Source organism: Mobula birostris, chromosome 32 (assembly GCF_030028105.1).
Source record: "Mobula birostris isolate sMobBir1 chromosome 32, sMobBir1.hap1, whole genome shotgun sequence".
NCBI classification, from domain to species: Eukaryota; Metazoa; Chordata; class Chondrichthyes; order Myliobatiformes; family Myliobatidae; genus Mobula; species Mobula birostris.
The window spans coordinates 2,655,685-2,676,825 of record NC_092401.1 but is presented as its reverse complement, the minus strand read 5'-3'; positions in this window follow the sequence as shown (position 1 = coordinate 2,676,825).

Genomic DNA, 21,141 nt, shown 5'->3' with positions numbered 1-21,141 from the left:
AGGTTTAAAGTTTAAAGCAAGGTTTAAAGTTTAAAGCAAGGTTTAAAGTTTAAAGCAAGGTTTAAAGTTTAAAGCAAGGTTTAAAGTTTAAAGCAAGGTTTAAAGTTTAAAGCAAGGTTTAAAGTTTAAAGCAAGGTTTAAAGTTTAAAGCAAGGTTTAAAGTTTAAAGCAAGGTTTAAAGTTTAAAGCAAGGTTTAAAGTTTAAAGCAAGGTTTAAAGTTTAAAGCAAGGTTTAAAGTTTAAAGCAAGGTTTAAAGTTTAAAGCAAGGTTTAAAGTTTAAAGCAAGGTTTAAAGTTTAAAGCAAGGTTTAAAGTTTAAAGCAAGGTTTAAAGTTTAAAGCAAGGTTTAAAGTTTAAAGCAAGGTTTAAAGTTTAAAGCAAGGTTTAAAGTTTAAAGCAAGGTTTAAAGTTTAAAGCAAGGTTTAAAATTGGACCTAAGGTTTAAGGAACAGATCTACCCCTTTCCCAGCTGTCATTGATAATAAAGCAGCACTCTGTCAGGAGAACTTGGGAACTCAACAACTTCAGATGAAAGATTTATTCATATTCTCTACAGCTTCTGATTTGGACTGCTGTCCGGAAGTTTGCTCCTCTCAGCGAAACGGATCTGCATTCTGTAATTAGACCATCTGCTTCACTGTACCGTGAAGGTGCTGATATTTATATAGCTGTGGATATTAGCCTCCAGTTCTGGCCAGTTGCATCATTAACTGCAGCAGGAGGAGATAAAAGACTTGAATTTAAGGATGACTCGTTGATGCTATGAACTGCTGGTTTGTTTGCTCTGCCAACCCTGCATCTGTACCTCCTGATCTGTTTCTTAATCTTTCAGATCTTTGCAAAACCTTCCTTCCATGGATTTACAAGAGCTACTTTCTGAGTCTAACCGAGTGGATAGGACAGCATTTGCATTGTGGATGAGATGAGGGTAAGCAAGGCAGAATATTTTGGGCTTATACTTCTCACACAGACTGCAATCTTAAATGAGATTAATGGGATGAATGTGTGGATGGAGGGAAGAATATTGAGTCTCGAGGATTCAAAGACCGACAGAATAAATTCTGGGTCTTTGGCCCAACTTGGTCAAGTGACAAGATGTTTGTCCACACTAATTTCATTTGCCTGAATTAGGTCCTTATTCCTTCAAATATCTCCTGAGGGCCTGGATCACCAGGGTGAGCAACCTGTGTGACTCTGGAAGTCAAGGATCAAAGGTCAAGCCAGTGATCGATGTCCTGGGTGAAGTCCAAAGTTGAAGGCCGGATATCTGAGAGTCTGAGGATCTGGAGATAAGAACTGGAGGATCTGAGGTTGCCTGTCCTGAGGCTGGAGGTCTGTCTCATTGTGTTGTGATGATAAGGATGGGAAAGGGGCTTGCTTCGCTGTTGCTAACATGTTTTGTTTTTGCTACTAGTGTTGTTCAGTGAAGCAATGTGGGCATGTTATGTTGGCACTGGAAGGCATAACAACACTTGTGTGCTCTCCCCAGCACATGCTTGGGTGTGCTGGTTGTTAATGGAAATTATACATTTCACTGTATGTTTTGATGTACAGGTGATAAAGAAATAAATCTGAATAAATAACCTAACTATTCATATATCTTTCAATTGTATTTGTCTTTATCACCTTCTCGTGCTGCACAGTAGTGCTAGAAAGCTTGTGAACCCTGTAGAATTTTCTCTACTTCTGCATAAATATGACCGAAAATGTGATCAGATCTTCACAAGTCCTAAAGTTAGATAAAGAGAACCCAATTAAATAAATAACACAAAAACATTATGCTTGTTCATTTATTTATTGAGAAAAATGATCCAATATTACATGTATTTTTTGGAAAAAGTATGTGAACGTTTGCTTTGAGCAACTGGTGTGACTGCCTTGTACTGCAATAATTTCAACTAAACATTTCCAGTAACTGTTGATTAGTCCTGCACATCAGCTTTGAGAAATTTTAGGCCATTCCTCCTTACAAGCCTGCTTCAACTCATGTCAGCTGGCTTCCTTGCATGAACTGCTTGCTTTAGATCCTTCCACAACATTTCCATAGGGTTAAGCTCAGGACTTTGATTTGGCCATTCCAAAACACAAACTTTCTTATTTTTAAACCATTCTGTTGTTGATTTACTCTTGTCTTTCATTGTCTTGTTGCATTATCCAACTTCTATTAAGTGTCAGGTGATGGACTGCTACCCTCACATTCTCCTGTAAAATGTCTTGGTACAATTTTGAATTCATTGTTTCATTGCAAGATGTCCAGGCCCTTGGGGCAAAGCAGCCCCAAACCATGTTGCTCCTTCATAGTCGGGATGAAGTTTCTGTGTGCACTGCCCTTTTTCCTCCAAACTTAGCAATGTGCATTTCTGCCAAAAGTTCAACTTTTGTCTCATCTGATCACAGACCATTGTCCCAAAAGCATTGTAGAATGTCCAGGTGGTCTTTTGAAAACCTGAGATGTGTAGCAATGTGTTTATTTGGAGAGCAGTGGTTTCCTCTGTGGTGTCCTTCCATGAACACCATTATTGTCCAGTGCATTTTTTCTTGTAGTAGACACATGAACAGAGAGTTTAGCAAGTTCTGCAGGTCTTTTGCTGTTACCCTTGGGTTCTTTTTCACCTCCTTTAGTACTGCACATTGTGCTCTTGGTGTGATCTTTGCAGGATGCTCAACCCTAGGAAGAGTAGCAACAGTACTGAGTTTCCTCCATTTGTGGACAATTTCTCTTCCTGTGGACTGATGAACGCTAGGGTCTTTAGAAATACTCTTGTCGACTTTTCCTGCTTAATGTCTCTCTACAATTCTTCTTTTAAGGTCCTCTGAAGGTTGTTTTGATGAGGCATGGTGCACATAAATAGACCATTCTTAAGAAGAGCAAGCTCAGTCAGTAACCTGACTGTCTTTTAAGAGACTCTTAAATGGGTACACAGAGCATTAAAAAATAAAGGGCTGTGCAGTAGGGAAATTCTAGGCAGCTTCTAGAGTAGGTTACGTGGTCAGCACAACATTATGGGTCAAAGGGCCTGTACTGTGCTGTAGATTCTCAATGTTTCTACGTTTATAGGGCAGGGCACCTCTGCAACCCACACCTCCAATCTTGTCTCATTGATTGGGACACCTGATTCCAAATAGCATTTGTAGAAGGCATTACCCCAGATGTTCACATACTTTTTCCAACAAATACATGTAATATTGGATCATTTTTCCCTCAATAAATAAAAGTATTAAATTTGTGTTATTTATTTACTTGGCTTCTTGTCTAGTTTTGGGACTTACATGAAGATCTGATCACATTTAAGTCATATTTAAGACCATAAAACATAGGAGCAGAATTAGACCATCTGGCCCATTGGGTCTGCTCTGCCATTCAATCATGGCTGAGCCTTTTTATTATTTCCTCCTCAACCCCAGTTCCTGACCTTCTCCCCATAACCTTTGATGCCATGTCCAAGCTATCAATCTCTGCTTTAAATACACCCAACATCCTGGCCTCCACAGCCGCATGTGGCAACAAGTTCCACAAGTTCACCACCCTTTGGCTAAAAAAATTTCTATGCATCTCTGTTTTGAAAGGGCGCCCCTCTATCCTGAGGCTGTGCCTTCTTATCCTAGACTTTTCCACCATGGGACATTTATGCAAAAATAGAGAAAATTCTAAAGGGTTCACAAACTTTCCAGCAGCACTATGTCCAATGGTCTCAAAGTTCAAAGTAAATTTAGCATCAAAGGACATATGTCTCCTTGTAGTACCCTGATATTCATTTTCTTGTAGGCATTCACAGAAAATGAAAGCAACACAATAGAATCAATGAAAACCCACGCATAGCAAAGATGGAGAAACAACCAATGTGGAAAAGACAACAAACTGCAAATACAAAAAAGAAAAACACAAAATAATAAACACATTAAATTGACCCTCACTCTGCTCTCTACATTGGACTACACAAGTCACCATATGTCCTTTCCTCATGACTCCTGAGTCTAGAATCCTGCCCTTATCCAAGATCGATTAAATCACTGCATCGCTGTTGGTGGAAGCTTGCTGTACATTAATTGGTTGATGGATCAAACACTTGTTTGCAAGGCATTTGCAATGTAATGATGAGAAAAGATTCAACATAGACATGGAACATTACAACACAGGACAGGCCCTTCAGTCCACTGAGTTGTGCTGTGCTGACCTTTTTATCCACTCCACCATAATCTAATGCTTCCCTCCTACACATTCCACAACTCTCCATTTTGTTTCATCCATACACGCAAGAGTCTCTTAAATGTCCCTAATGTATCAGTCCAGCAGTTAATTCCTGCTTACCATTCTCTGTATAAAAATATCCTACCTCTGACATCTCCCCTCAACCTTCCCCCACTCACCTTAAAAGAATGTCCTTTGGTCTTAGGCATTGCCCAGCCAGGGAAAGAGACACTGGCTCTTCACTATCTACACTCCTCTTCATGTGCCTTGCGCGTTACACGCTTGGGCGATCATGGCTCTCCACATCGAACGTTCCCTCACAGCGTCAATGATATCTTGTACACTTAGATCTGTTAGTTCTTTCAGTGTCCATATATTTTCTTCTTTGCCTTCCTCTACCGCATTTAGACCATAAGACAAGACAAAGTAGTCAGCCATTTGGCCCATCGAGTCTGCTCTGCCATTTTATCATGAGCTGATCCATTCTCCCATTTAGTCCCACTACCCCACCTTCTCACCATAACCTTTGATGCCCTGGCTACTCAGATACCTATTAATCTCTGGCTTAAATACACCCAATGACTTGGCCTCCACTGCCACCCATGGCAACAAATTCCACAGATTCACCACCCTGACTAAAATAATTTCTTTGCATTTCTGTTCTGAATGGGCACCCTTCAATCCTTAAGTCATGCCCTCTCGTACTAGACTCCCCCACCATGGGAAACTTTGCCACATCCACTCTGTCCATGCCTTTCAACATTTGAAATGTTTCTATAAGGTCTCCCCTCATTCTTCTAAACTCCAAGGAATACAGTCCAAGAGCAGACAAACTTTCCTCATGTTAACCCTCTCATTCCTGGAATCATTCTAGTGAATCTTCTCTGTACCCTCTCCAACATCAGCACATCCTTTCTTAAATAAGGAGACCAAAACTGCCCACAGTACTCCAAGTGAGGTCTTACCAGCACCTTATAGACCCTCAACATCACATCCCTGCTCCTATACTCTATTCCTCTAGAAGTGAATGCCAACATCGTATTCGCCTTCGCCACTGACTCAACCTGGAGGTTAACCTTAAGGGTATCCTGTACGAGGACTCCTAAGTCCCGTTGCATCTCAGAACTTTGAATTCTCTCCTTTTAAATACTAGTCTGCCCGTTTATTTCTTCTGCCAAAGTGCATAACCATACACTTTCCAACACTTTCATTTGCCACTTCTTTGCCCATCCTTCCAATCTATCCAAGTCTCTCTGCAGACTGTTTCTTCAGCACTACTGGCCCCTCCACTTATCTTTGTATCATCAGCATATGCCTGGTTTCCCCATATGTAAGACATTCTATTTCTCCCTTTCTGATGACATGGTCCAGGAATTTAAGTTTCCTCTCATTTAATATTCTCATTACAGATCTTGTATGGGCACATTGGAGTACTGTCTCATTAGTTACCCTATCTCTATATGATATTTTCAGCATTCTTCTAAGAAACCACATTTCTGTTGCTTCTAAGCTTCTTTGGAGTTCTGGTGTTATAGTCCATGTTTCGGAAGCCTACAGCAAGATTGACCAGATGTAACATTTTAGTAGCCTAAGCCTTGTTGTCATAGAAATGTGTGTTGATAAAGATGGGTTTCGTTTTTTGGAAGTTGGTTTTGACAATGGCAATTCTTTTTATTTCTACTTTACTTCTAGCATCTTGTGATATAAAACTACCAAGGTAATTAAAGCTGGTCTTTTGTTCAATTTCTTGGTTACTGATGTACAATTGGCGGTTGGGAGTACCCTGCTGTTTTGATATTACCACACAATTTTTTTTTTTTTTTTTTTAAATATATAAAAAACAGTTGACAGTTAGACCAAAATCTGTACTTGTTTGTACTATTGTGTTTAGGAGGATTTGTAGGTCTTCTGCAGCACTTGCTATTAGGGTGGTATCATTTGCCTATCTTACATTGTTGATGTTAACACCTCCAATTTTTATCCCATCTAGGTCTTCTATTTCTCTGAGAATCATTTCACTATAGATATTAAATAATTCCAGTGAGGGAATGCATCCCTGTCTAACTCCTCTTTGAATTTTAGTCCAACTGTTTATATTATCATCAACTTTTACCACCACCGTTTAATTCCAATATACATTTTGAAGCAGTTGTTGGTCCCTTCTGTCTATGTTTAGTTTAGTGAGAATTTGAAATAATTTTTCATGTTGCACTTTGTCAAATGCTTTAGTGAAATCAATAAAACATGAGACATCATTTTGATATTCAATTGCTCTTTCTGAAAACATTCGTAGTATGAAAATTGCATTCCTATTTCCTCCATCCTCAATAAACCCATATTGCAGTTTAGAAGTTTCTGGTCTTAACTTATTTTTAATTCGACTCAGAACAATTCTCAACAAAATCTTTTATGTGACTCATAAGACTGATTGTTCTATAATTTTTGCAGTCAATAGTACCCATCTACAAATATACTATCTACAGTATACCTCTTATCTTATACATCTCTATCAAGTTGTCTCTCATCCTCCTTTGTTCCAAAGAGGAAAAAGCCTTTGAACAGAAACAGGCCATTCAGCCCATTGTCCATAATTTCCATCAAGCATCACTTACCTCAGTCCAACATGAAGACAGTTTATATTCCTCTCATTCCTTTTAATCCTCTGTAGATTCTGACACTCATCTACAAACTAGGGCAAATGACAGCAGCCTATTAACCAATCTGGGACACAGGAGAAAACCCTAACAGAGTGAAGAAAGCCAGCCAGTCATGGGGAGTTCACCACAGCAGAGGTCAGGATTGAATTCAGGTCGCTGGAGCTATGAGGTGGTGGCCCTACCTGCTGTGCCACCATGCTTGATTCTGAATGATGCTATGGAAATTCAGTGTAGACACAGGGGAGTGCAGAGGCTGGAATCTGGAGCAACACCCAGTCTGCTGGAGGAACTCAGCAGGCCGGCCAGCACCTGTGGGGGGTGGGGAAGGATTTGTTGATGTTCCAGGACCTATGTGAAGGGTTATAATTTTTAAGGTGATTGGAGGAAAGTAGAGGGTGGATGTCAGAGGTAGATTTATTTATTTTTTTTGTCTTAAATGCATGAAGCTCACTCCCAGGGGTAGTGGTAGAGGCAGATACAATAGAGACATTTAAAAACCTCTCAGATAGGCATATGGATAATAGAGAAAAAGAGGGCTATGTAGGAGTGGAGGGTCATATTGATCTTATGTTTGTTTAAAAGGCTGGCACTACATGATGGGCCAACAGACCTGCACTATGACAACGCAAGTTTCCACCCAAAACTCCAACTGTTTTGTTTGTCCCACAGGTGCCTTTCAAACTGCTGAGATCCTCCAGCAGATTCTTTGTCGCTAGAAGTGAAGGAGCTTAATTTTTCTATCCCTCATTGCTCTGAAGTTACAATTTACAGACTCAGGAACAGGAGCTCCACCAGGCTCAAGCAGTTCCTGCTGGTGAAACTAAAAGCCAGCTGGAAAAGAAAACTATGAAGTTACCATCAGTTTCAGTGAGGGATAGCAGAAATCTCTCCTTAGGTTCTGTCCTTGTCTGCCATCGGTTTGTTTGATGGCAACATCAATCACAGATCATACTGAGGCTGGAGGGTGAGTTTATTCTTGACCTGACAGTGTCCTGTTATGCTACCATCAATAATATGTTGAACTTCAAAGTTCATAGTAAATTTGTTATCAAAATAGATAGATGTCACCATATACAGATCCACTTTGTCTGGCAATTATGTCAACTGACTTTATGTTATCCAGGTTACTTCAAGAGGGACATTTAAATTACTGATAAATCAGGATTAAACAGCATTCATTAAAGCACTCTTTCTAAGTAGTTGGTTTCTTGGGCATCTGTGGCGCAAATTCTGGAACAATTCATAAATCCAGAGATTAACCCAAGCATGGTTTGATTTATTTATATTATCACTTTCAACTTTTAATATTTTAGCTCTGATGTAATATTTAATTGTTTCACTGTTGATAACTCTGCTGTATCTCTCTGGCTCTCCGCCTCTCACACTGGATTTAATCTCCATCAGCACAGGAGCAACATGTGCTTAGTCCCCTGCTTTACTCACTCTACATGTATGACTGTGACTGAGCACATCTCCAATACCACTTTCAGGTTTGATGACACCACTGTTGTGGGCTGTATCAAAGGTGGTGATGTATCAGCATACAAGAGGGAGACGAAGTTTGGCTGAGTGGTTTCATAACAACAACTTTTCACTCAATGTCAGCAAGACTAAAAAAAATTTATTATAGAAATTTGTATAGGCACATGGATGTAAGGAAGATGGAGGGATAGGGTTATTGTGTAGGGAGGGATTAGGGTTTGGATGTTTTCGACTTGATTTTTAGCTGGTTCAGCACAACATTGTGGGCTGAAGGGCCAGTTCCTGTGCTGTAGTTTTCTATGTTCTGTGTTCTATAGACTCTAGGACATGGAAACCACAGGTCCATGAGCCAGTCCTCTTCAGAGAATCAGTGGTGGAAAGGGTTAGCAACTTCAAATTCTTGGGTGTTACTATTTCTGAGGACCTGTCCTGGACCCAGGATAGCTACAATCTCTTGCCTCTATCATTGAAATGTTTCCACAACCAATGATCTCACTTTAAGGACTATCTTAACATCTCATGTTAATCGTTATTTATTGCTACTTATTTATATTGGCATTTGCACAGTTTGTTCTCTTCTGCACTCTGGTTGATCTTACATTGATCCTGTTGTAGTTACTATTCCCTAGATTTATTGAGTCTGCCAACAGGAAAATAAATCTCAGGGTTCTATGTGGTGACATATTTTGATAATAAAATTTACTTTGAACTTTGAATGAATTCACTGTAGTAGAGGGAATGCTAGAAATACTTGGCTGGTCATGCAGAATGTAGGAAGAGATGGATAAAAAACCTGACATTAACTGTTTCTTTCTCTACAGATGCCGCCTGAATTACTGAGTGTTTCTAGCAGTCTCTGATTTTATTTCAGATTGTCAGCATCTGCATTATCTTTAGCTTTTGCATCAATGTTTCCCCATTTGGGTTAGTGTTAAAAGTTAATAACTGGTCATAATATGTGAAGTAAAACATATGCAAAAAAGAGTTTTCCTCATGCTGGTAAGAGTAACTGAAGCATGGATAGAGTTAATGTTGGTCCTGGTGAATTGCTGATTAATTGTGAGAGGACATGAGCCTGGTTGGGAGGGGAGGAAAAATTTAGAAGCAGTGATAGTGATTCCTGATGGTGGGAGAGCTGATGGAGGCAGAAATCCAAGGAATTGATAGTGGACTTCAGGAAGTGGAAGCCAGGAGTTGCACAGTTCTTCAGCGAGAGCTCAGCAGTGCATAAATATCTCAGATCATCTATCTTGGGCCCCACAGATTAAGGCCATCACAAAGGCAGCACACCAGTAGCTATAATTCAATGGGAGTTTGAGGGGATTTGGTATGTCTCCAAAGACTAGCAAATTTCTACAGAAATGGAGGGCATTGTCTGTTTGCATCACCTCCTGGTATGGAGGCACCAATGCATAGGATTGAAAAAACTAGAGGGTTGTGGACTTGGGTAGCTCCATCACAGGCACAGTTCTCCCCTCCATTGAGGGGATCTTCAAAAGGCTCTGCCTCAAGAAGGCAGCATCCATCTCTAAGGACCCTCACTATCCAGGACATGCCTTCTTCTCATTACCATCATGGAGGTGGTACAGGAGCCTGACGACCATTAGACATAGCATTAGTTTTAGGCCATTTGGCCCAAAGTGTTTGCTCTGTCATTTGATCACAGCTGATTTATTGTCTCTCTCATGGGAGTGAATTCTGCATTGAGCTCACTGTTTGGGTAACAAAGTCTGATTGGATTTTATTTTGATGATATGGTCTTATGTTGCTCCTCACAATTTAAGGCATTCTGGGCATCCACTCCACACAGCTTTTCAATGTTTTCGTGGTCTCCATTATGTTTCTCTCTAGTCTTATCTTTTCAAGGAAAAATGGATACAGTCTGTTTATCCTCTCCTAGTCTGGCCATCCCAGACATGCCACCTCTCCCGGAAGTTCCCGGGGGGGGGGGGGGGGGGGGGAAGAGACAGAGACAGAGACAGAGACAGAGACAGAGACAGAGACAGCCCTGATTGGTCTCTCTTTATGCTAAGTAGACCTCTGGGTGCATGCTTTACAGTAAAACTTTCTCTTTCATTGTTTATCAGTTCAGTGTCCTGCAGTGCCATGGCAGAGTGTTCCAAAAAAAATAAAAAGTACATCACCCCAGACTACACTAGTGTACCCCTAATAGGGGTCAAAAATAATGACAGTGTTGCTCACTGCACTCTTTGCAAGAATGACTTTTCTATTGCCTGTGGTGGTTAAATGACTGCAAAAGACATGTTGAGGTGAGTTTAACAGGTGTCATTCATTTATTAACATAGCTAACATTATTTAAACTAGCTGGCTGGCTGCTAAGGAGCTACTCTATTGATGTCCGATGTGATGAGGCCAAACTCCCTGTAAACTTGCTTAAAGTTGTAATAGAATAAAAAACAACCCCATGATAATATAATAGTGAATCTTGTGAATCTGAGGTCTTGAAAAATTAACAAATTCATTGACAGACTGCTGAGAGGTTGAGACTTCCAGCAGTGCTCAAATCTGCCAAGCAAGCCACATCACAGTACAAGGAAAGTTTGCAAACGAAATAGAAAAGCAGTTTGCATTAGCATTTAGCTATTTGCATTGAGACTGCCAACAAAACACTCAAAGATATATGTGTGTATAAATAGTTTCAATGTGGTCAAATAAATTGCTGTGTTCTTTCATAATCAAATGTCCTGTATACATACACCCTTGGAAGTTGACTGGAGGGGGGTGGGGGTGCTACCTCCCTGAAATGAGATTTTGCAGGGTGGGTTGTCTGCCATCTTCATAGGTTAGTCTCTGCACTTTCACCGATCGACACCTTTTCCAGACTAGAATGTGCACATTCCTCACCCAGCATCAATACCAGCTAAGTATAACTTCCCACTTTTAAATTCTATTCTAAAAATAAATATTCCTGCTTTCTGGTATTGTTTTACTATACTGAGATATTTATTTGGGTCAGGCTCACGAGAGGCTGGAGTCAGGCAGCACCTATGGAGGGGATATAAGCAGTCCATGTTTTGGGCTGGGACCCTACATCAAGACCACTTGCTTTGTGCAGAATCTCATGTTTATATGTAAACAAATTTATTTTATTTCAGTGATCACTGCATGGTACTGTTAGTTCTTTAAAAGTCTTACTTTTTTAAATTATTTCAATCTATTTCAATTATGTTTTACATGTCTTCCACAGGGTTCAATGTTCAAAGTCATTTTATGACCAGAATATGTATATATCACTATTCAGAGATGCTTTCTGCATAGCACTGTTGTAACACATGGTTGTTTGAACTACTGTCATCTTACTGTCATCAGCTGGCCATTCTCCTCTGACCTCTCTCATAAGCAAGGTATTTTTGCCACAGAACTACCACTCACTGGATGTTTTTTCAGTTTTTGCATCATTCTGTAAACATTAGAGACTGCTGTGCATGAAAATCCCAGGAGATCAGCCATTTCTGAGATACTCAAACCACCTAATCTGACACCAATGATCAATCCATGGTCAAACTCACTCAGATCACATTTCCTGTGCACTTTGAGGTTTAGCCTGAACCTCTTGACCAAGTCTGCATGCTTTTATGCATTGAGTTACTGCCACAGGAATGGCTAATTAGATATTTGCATTAATGGCAAGATGTACCTAATAAACTGGTTACTGGGTGTATACCATGCAAGAGAAAACAAACAGGAGCATGAATGAGAGAGACAGAGACACAGACAGACTCTTCAACCCTTTTTTCCCCACCAATCACCTTCCAGTTTCTTACTTCATTCTCCCCCCCCACCCACCTACCTTCCCTCACCTTGCTTCACCTATCACTTGCCAGCTCGTACTCCTTCCTCTCCCCCCACCTTATTCTGGCTTCCCCCCCTTCCTTTCTAGTCCTAATGAAGAGCCTGAGGCATCAACTGTTTATTTCTCCCACTCCTCATAAGATAACCCTTTTATCCTGGAGTCAACCAATGAAACCCCTCTGGTGCAATATATCCCTTCATAGATAAACAAAATTGTATTTTTTAACCAATGCCTGGGACAGTCTAGCAAGACCCCTCTAAGTCATCATCACTTTGCAGTAATTGTGTACTTCTAACCACAGGAGTCCATTTGACCCGTCACTTTTTGTTTATCCCAAGGCTGCTGGAAATCATTCACATGGTAGCTCTGGATCACATATCATTTGTAACCCATGTAACACGAGGTTCTGAAGTCAAAGGGAGATTTACTGTAATGATAATTACTGAATTTCAATTTGGGTCAAGCACAAGCTGTTTGAGTTTCTCAAGTTCAACACCTTTGCCTTCAGGCAGAGATTTTGAAATGATCCAAAGCAACATCCGTCACTTTGCATGGGGATGACACAGTCTGCAGCTACTGGAGATCCAAAGCAACACGCACACACGCAATGCTGGAGGATCTCAAGCCAGGCAGCATCTATGGAAAAGAGTACACGGTTGATGTTTCAGACTGAGACCTTCTACAGGGCAGAGAAGGAAGTGGGAAGGTGTCGGAATAAAAAGTTACAGGTGAGGTAAGAGGCTAGCTGGAAGGTAATAGGTGAAATTGGTGGGGGGGGGAGGTCAAGGGAAGGAAAAGAAAGAATCTGAGTTCAATAGTTCCATTTAACATCAGAAAAATCTATACAACATACACCCTAAAATTCTTGATTTTTGCAGCCATCCACACAAACAGGAGTGCCCCAAAGAATTAGTGACAGTTAAAATGTTAATTGCTAAGCCCCCCACTGCCCCCTCCCATGCACAAGCAGCATAGCAATGACCTCCCCACCCCCACTCACTTCTGCAAAAGAGAATCAGTACCATCCACCTACCTGTTGCAAAGCCCCCAAGACCATGATCTGCAGTACAACACCAGCTGATCATTCACCTGACTATTTGACATGCACAGGCTCTCTCTACCTCAAAGGGAAAAAGAGGTGCTCTCTTTCACAGCAAAAGGGGAGACATTTTAAAACAACCCACTGATTTATGGTGTTAACAGTCTGTTGTGCCACTTATTTTCTGAGTTCTTCAACTGGAGAATCAGCAACATTCTCACCCACCAGCGGAGGGGTGGGAAGAAGAGTATTTGCAGAGTATAGCATCTCCAACAGCTGATCTGCTGTTCCCAACATTCCGGTTTCTCCTTGATGCTTCCATCAGTGGCAGCAGCTTGGTGTCGGCCCATCCACCGGGCCTCAAAACCTCAGCACGCCAAAGGGTCACTTGTTGCCTAGGCCACGTCCTTGGGATATCGAAGAGCGGCAGGGTGATAGGAAAGGAGAGTGGACGACAAGAGGAAGGGAAAGAAGTGAACCCAGGAGAAGTGATAGGCAGGCAGGAAGTGAAAGATCAGAGGAAAGAGTTGGGGAGAATCTGTTTACCAGGAGAAATCAAAATTCATGCCATCTGGTTGGAGGGTTCCCAGATGGAATATAAGGTGTTGCCCCTCCACCCTCAGGGTGACCTCATTTAACACAAGAGGTGACCATGAATTGACAAGTTGGAATGGGAATGAGAATCAGAATTAACACGTTTGGCCACTGGGAAGTCCTGCTTGTGGCAGATGGTGCAGTGGTGCTCAACGAAACTGTCCTCCAATTTATGATTGGTCAATTCAAGGAAGGAGGTTAATAGGTAATTGCTCAGAGATTTTTAATAGCATGCGTGGCAAATACCTGCCACTGGGAGTAGATTTGCAGCCAAGATCCTCCTCCTCCAAAGCTGGTTCATCAGTAATCATCACAATGCAGACTTGTCCTGACAGCCTTTTTTAAAATTACAGCAAAGCCAAGTGAGGCCTGACTAAAGCATGTGTCTAAGTCATAGCTGAAACATAATACACATTTATCATTGCTGATTCTCCAAATATGACACCCTGCTAGTTGAGAGTAGTTTCACATCCCATAGCAGGGATGGACCATACCAGGTATGTGCCTGCAGGGTATGCCTCCTGAAAGATAACACATTGAAGACAGATGGTTGATAATTGCATTTTTTATCTCACCAACACCTGATCAGAAGCACCCCAACAGCCCAAGTCAATTTTCAAAATTAAAAGTAAAATCATTATCAAGAAATGTATATGTCACCATATACAAGATATAGAATAGAGGGGCCCTGTTGGTTGAGGTCAACATGGATATTGATCCTAGCTGTCTACATGGGAGGATAGGCTGGGTGTTTTGAATCGTGGAGTAGGGAACCAGGCCATTCAGCCCAAATTGAGCAATGGGAACCCATCTGTGTTAATCCCATCTTCCAGATCATGGTCCGCAGTCCACTATGCATAGTGAGTAAAGTGTTTATCTAGACATTTCTTAAACCTGTCAGTGAATCTCCTACTTCTGAGTTCCTCTGCAGTGGAATTGCCAGAGGAAGTGGTTAAGTACAATACTATCATTTTAAAGATACTTGGATAGGTATGTAGCAAGATGGAACTTAGAGGGACATTCGAAGTTCAATAAATTATCAAAGTACATATATGTTACCCTGAGATTAATTTTCTTGCAGGCAAACAGTAAATCTAAGAAACCAGAACAGAATCAATGAAAGACTGCACCCAAGGTAGACAAACAAAAAATGTGCAAAAAAACAGTGAACTGTGCAAATACAAAAGAAAAAAATTAGGAAATAGAGAACATGAGATGAAGAGTCCTGGAAAGTGAGTCCATAGGTTGTGAGACATTTCGGTGATGGGGCAAGGGAAGCTGAGTGAAGTTATCCCCACTGGTTCAGGAGGGATAATAACTGTTCCTGATTCGAGCAGTGTATATCCTGAGGCTCCTGTACCTCTTTCTTGATTGCAGTAGTGAGAAGAAAGCATGGTAGCAAATTGGAACCAGCTGGGTAGGCACCCAATTGGCACATACTTGTTGGGCTGAAGGGCCTTTATCTACACCGTATTGCTCTGTGATTCTGACTAATCTCAAGGAGTGTATTCCAGGACAACACCACTGAGTGATAAAGGCCCTTCCCAAATCTTGTCTAAATTTCTTAATCCTTTACACCAGATCTATCCTCTAGTCTCTCCACCCCTGATGGGGAGAAATGTTTTCTGCAGGGTATCCATCCATGGCCATCACAGTTTTACCAACATCAATCACGTCCCTTCTTAATCGCCTCAGCTGAGGAAATCACAGCTTCTCCTCATAACACCACTCCATTCCAGGCAATGTCTCCTCATAATGGAGGTAACTAAACAATAACCTAACAGATATTGAAGACTATGAAGGGCATCAATGGGATAGGTAATGAGTGTTTTTCTCTGCACCAGAGATGTCTAAAGCCAGCAAGGGGATTAAAGTAAAATGTTTTGACCCAGAGATTATTTGTAATCTGGAATGGACGGATTGAGAAGATGGAGACAAGCTCTATGGGGTTTCTTTGTTTCGTGGATGTCTCAGTGAAGAGGATGGATTTCAGGTTGTACACTGTATATAATCTGTACTCTGGTATTAAATGTAATTTGAAACATGAACCTAACCTAGTTCCCTGCAGCAGCACCACCCACTGCATTACTGTGTGAAGAACCTCTTTACATTGATCATCTCCTTTCTATACTCTCATTCCTGGTGCCAAGTCCTCATCAGAAATATCAAACATACCTCTGTCCCTACAGATGCTGCCTGACCCATTGCATTCCTGCATCAGCTTGTGCTCAACCTCAATTGTCCAGCCCTTGTTAGGTCATGATGACAACAACATCATTATGCTTCACTATCTGAAGAGCTAGAGCCCTGCCTGCCATTGGCTACAGCCTTGAATCATTGCCATTAATATTACAGAATAGATGATACCCATATCAACGTCTTAATTCCATACATGACCTTTCCCAATCTTTAAAAGTCTATTTTTTTACTCCACCAGCTTCCAATTAAGCCACAGTCATCATTCATCAGTGTCACCATTCTGTGTTTGCAAACTGAATAATTCACAGTTTAACAGTGAGTCATCAAGTAGAAGAGAAAGGAAGTCATGTTACAGCTATCCATAACTTTGGTTAGGCTGCATATGGAGTATTGTAGCCCCATACAGGAAGGATGCCGAGGCTTTGGAAAGGGTGCAGAAGTGGTTTACCAGGATGCTTTCTGGATTAGATGCTACGGCCCATAAGGAAAGGGTGGACAAACTTGGGCTGTTTTCTTTGGAGCTTTGGAGGCCAAGGAGAGATCTGCTAGAAGTTTACAAAGATATATTCAAGGTTGAAAATTCAAAGCAAGATTTATACGTCACCAAATACTACCCTGGGATTAAATTTCTTGCAGGCATTCACAGTAGAACAAAGAAATGTAATAGAATACACAAAGCAACACACAAAATGCTGGAGGAACACAGCAGACCAGGCAGCATCTGTGGAAAAGAGTACAGTGTGGGCCGAAACATCGCCTGTACTCTTTTCCATAGATGCTGCCTGGCCTGCTCTGTTCCTCCAGCATTTTGTGCGTGTTGCTCAGATTTCCAGCATCTGCAGATTTGCTCTTGTTTGTATGATACAAAGAAAGACTGGCAGACAACCAAGATCCAAAAGACAGACGTGTAAAAGCAATTAAAGTAATAAATATAGACATGCATAATACTGAGAACGCGAGTTGTAGAGTCCTTGAAAGTGAGTCCATAGATTGTGTTCAGTCATCAGTTCAGTGTTGAGGTGAGTGAAGTTATCAACAATGGTTCAGGAGCCTGGTGGTTGAAGGGCAGTAATTGTTCCTGTACAGGATCTAAGGCTCCTGTACCTCCTCCTGGAAGGTAGCAGTGAGAAGGGAGCATGGCCTGAATGGTGGGAGTCTTTAAAGATAGATGCTGCTTTCTTGTGGCAGCACTTTGTAGATGTGGTCAATGGCGGAGAGAAGTTTCTGTGATGAACTGGCCTGTATCCACCACTTTTTGTTGGCTTTTCTGTTCCTGGGCATTGGCGTTTCCATACAGGCTATGATACAACCAGTCAGAATACTCTCTATTGTGCATTTATTGAAGTTTTTCAAAATTTTGGGTGACATGCAGAATCTGCACAAACTCTTAAGTAGAGGCAGTGCCATGCTTTCTTTGAAATGGTACTTATGTGCTGGTCCCAGAAAAGATCCTCTGAAATGATAACAGCCAGGAATTTAAAATTAATGACCCTCTCCACTTCCAATCACCTAATGAGCACTGGCTCAAGGACCCCCAGCTTCTTCCTCCTGAAGTCACTTTGATTTTGCTGTTATTCAGTGAGGTCATTGTTGTGGCAGCACTTAACCAGTTTTTTTAATCTCCTTCCCTAAATGCCAATTTGTCACCATCTTTAATTTGGCCACCAACAGTGGTGTCACTTGCAAACTTAAATATGGCATTGGAGCTGTACTTGGCTTCAAACAGGGAGTCAAGCACACAGACTTGTGGTGCTCTGTACTATGGTGATTGTGCAGGAGATGTTGTTGCTAATCTGTACTGACTGGGGTCTGCAAACGATACAATTGAAGATCCAGTTACATAGACGGTATCGGGGTCTAGGTTTTGAAGATTATTGATTAGTTTTGAGGGGTTGATAAGTGTAACCTAACATATGTATCTTCATTGTCTAGGTGTTCCTGGGCCCAGTGGAGAGCCAGTGAAATGATATCTGCTGTTGACCTGTTGTAATGGTAGGCAAAATGGAAAAGATCCAAATCACTATGGACATAGATACATGCCATAGAGGGGCATAGATGGGGTTATCCATCAGAATCTTTTTCCCCCCCAAGATGGAAATGTCAAATGTTAGAGAAGATGTATTTAAGGTAAGAGGGATAAAGAGTGGTCCATTGTTAAAGAATTCTGAAAAACAGCTATTATATTCCCTGTTACCATTTCAAGAAAAATCCTGGATGGTCAAATATACATCAGTGTGATTATTAACCAGATAGTCTTTCTTTTTAGGATTTGTACAGTAATAAAATCATAGTCATGCCTCACAAATACAAGTTCTTCAGACCAACCTGTTAATAATGACCAAGGTGCCTACCCAGGCTAGTCCTATTTGCCTGCATTTGGTCTGCATTCCTGCAGATCAGGGGTTCCCAGCTTTTTTTATGCCATGGACCAATACCATTAAGGAAGGAGTCCGTGGACCCCAGGTCAGGAATGCCTGCTTGAAACCTTTGTCAATGCACTTGTCCAAATGTCACTTAAAGGTCATTATTGTACACCTCTCAACAACTTTCCATGGCAGCTTCATCCATGCACTCACTACCCTGTGAATGTAGTTGCCTTTATTGTCCCTTTTAATATTTTTCCCCCTCTCATCTTTGACATGCACATTTTTTTGGTTCCCATTCCCTGGGAATGACTATGCATCCACCCTCTCTATGCCCTTCATGGTTTAAATACCTCTCTAAGGTCACCCCTCAGCTGCCCACATTCCAAGGAACAAACTCCTGGCCTTTCGAACATCTCCCTGTAACTCAGGAATCAGCATGGACATGATGGGCCAAAAGGCCTCTTATTGTCTGAAATGACTTCAAGTTCCTCAGTTTGCCACTTGGTGTCTGAATATTTTGAGAAGACTTATTTGGAGGGGGACTGGAAAGTCAAACTTGTAAACATGAATGTTTGGAGCAAATAGCACAAATTGTTTGATGCTGCAGTGTTTGCCGAGCTCAGCAATTAGCTTGTAGACATTTCATCACCAGTTCAGGTGACATTCTCAGTGAGCAGTTGTTGGTGTTTCTCTCTGGGAGTGCTCGCCTTTATATAGGCCCTCCTCTCCGCCCGCCCCCCCCCCCCCCACCGTCCACTGGCCTCCTAAGCACAAGTTGTCTTATGAAGGAAGTGAAAATAGAATAAAGAATGATCCAAAATGCTGCCTTTCTGCCAGGTTACTGTTACTGAGACAGGTTACTACCTCTTATTGTGATGTATCCCTGGACTTAATTGCACCGATGCCTCTGTGTCTGCTCCCCAACATGTCTTCTCTGCACTTCTGCATTGCCCTCTCTCTGACCTCTGAGGGATATATATATATCAATGCTGGACTGATTGACTTTAGGAGATTGTGAAAGGCCAGAACTGGAGGAGAGCAAGACACAGGAGTGAGGGTGTATTCCTAATTCCCCTTAATTTTTTCACTTGACAAACAGATAAATCTTTACTCTGAAACCTGATAACCTGGAGGAGATTGCAGCTATGGGGGAGGCAGAGATGCAAAGGGATTTAAAAAATGTGATTTAAAAATAAACTTCAAACCAGCAATGATCAAATACAATATTCATAGCTGCCCTGGCTTAATGTGCCACAATACTTGCTTGTAACGAGCAGCCTCAATAGGCCAGTGTTCTCAGCAGGTACTGGGTCCACTTGTTTCTCTGGGTCTTTCCCCATCAGAACAAGGGTGAAATATTCCTAAGCTCCTTACATTATTTATCCATAGGATGGAGACTCTTCTGTGGATATAAATTTTACATGCTGTTATTTGCATATCATGCATAATTAATTGTAATGTTACCCATGGCCAACTTATTTTCTTCAAGGCTTAATAAAGTTAATCATTTTACTGAAATTAAACATATGTTTGAGTGATGAGGAGAATTCTTCATTGGCTTTCTCTACATCTTGTATTCTGGTGAAAGGCCCCAATGCTTAAAAAAGAAACAACCCATTTGCTGTAGGAGTTTACAGCAAAAAGTCATTCATTCCATCATTTATTCCCACTTTTCCACATTTAGTTTGCAACTTTACTAGTTAAGGCATCACATTTTCAAACCAGGCACAAATTTACTAACCCATCCCTCCACTTCCTCATCCAGGTCATTTACAAAAATCACGAAGAGTAAGGGTCCCAGAACAGATCCCCAAGGCACACTACTGGTCACCAACCCCCACATAGAATATGACCCATCTACAACCACTCTCTGCCTTCTGTGGGCAAGCCAATTTTGGATCCGCAAAACAAGGTCCCCTTGGATTCCATGCCTCCTTACTTTCTCAATAAGCCTTGCATGGGGTACCTTACCCTGGGATACTGTTGGTGGTGGTGGGGGGGCAGGGCAAATTATCTAGGAGAGAAAAGTGATAGCAGTCAGTACGGGGGGGGTAAATTATCCAGGAGAGAAAAGCGACAGTCAGTACTCTGGCAGGAAGTATGACTGTGGCTCAGAAAGGAAGTGGGGAGAAGAGACAAGCTCCAGTGAAAGGGGATTTGTTGGTTGGGGGACAGAAAGTCTGTGGGTGAGAATGAGATTCCTGTGTGCCAGGGTGAGGGACATCTTGAATCGATTTTGCAATATTCTTAAGTCCGAGGGTGTACAGCCTGAGGTTGTAGATGTAATGTCAATGACGTAGGTAGGAAGCGCGACAAGGTTCTGCATTGTGAAGCCAGGTAGTTAGGTGCTAATTTAAAAGGACAGGACTTCCACGGTTTTGGTCTCTGGATTGCTACCTGTGCAACATGCTAGTGAAGCCGAAACTAAGGAGATCATATCATATAACATGTGGCAAAGAAGTTGGTGTAGGAGAGAGGGGGAGGGGAGGAAGTACAAGGTGGTAGGTGATAGGTGAAACCAGGAGAGGGGAGGGGTGAAGTAAAGAGCCAGGAAGTCAAATAGTGAAAAAGATAAAGGGCTGGAGAAGGGGGAATCTGATAGGAGAGGGCAGAAGGACATGGAAGAAAGGGAAGTGAGAGGAGCACCAGATAGAGGTGACAGGCAGGTAAGATGAGAGGGGGAAATGGGAATGGGGAATGATGAAGGGGGGGTATTCCCAGAAGTTCAAGAAATCGATGTTCATGCCATCAAGTTGGAGGCTACCCAGATGGAATACAAGGTGTTGTTCGTCCAACCTGAG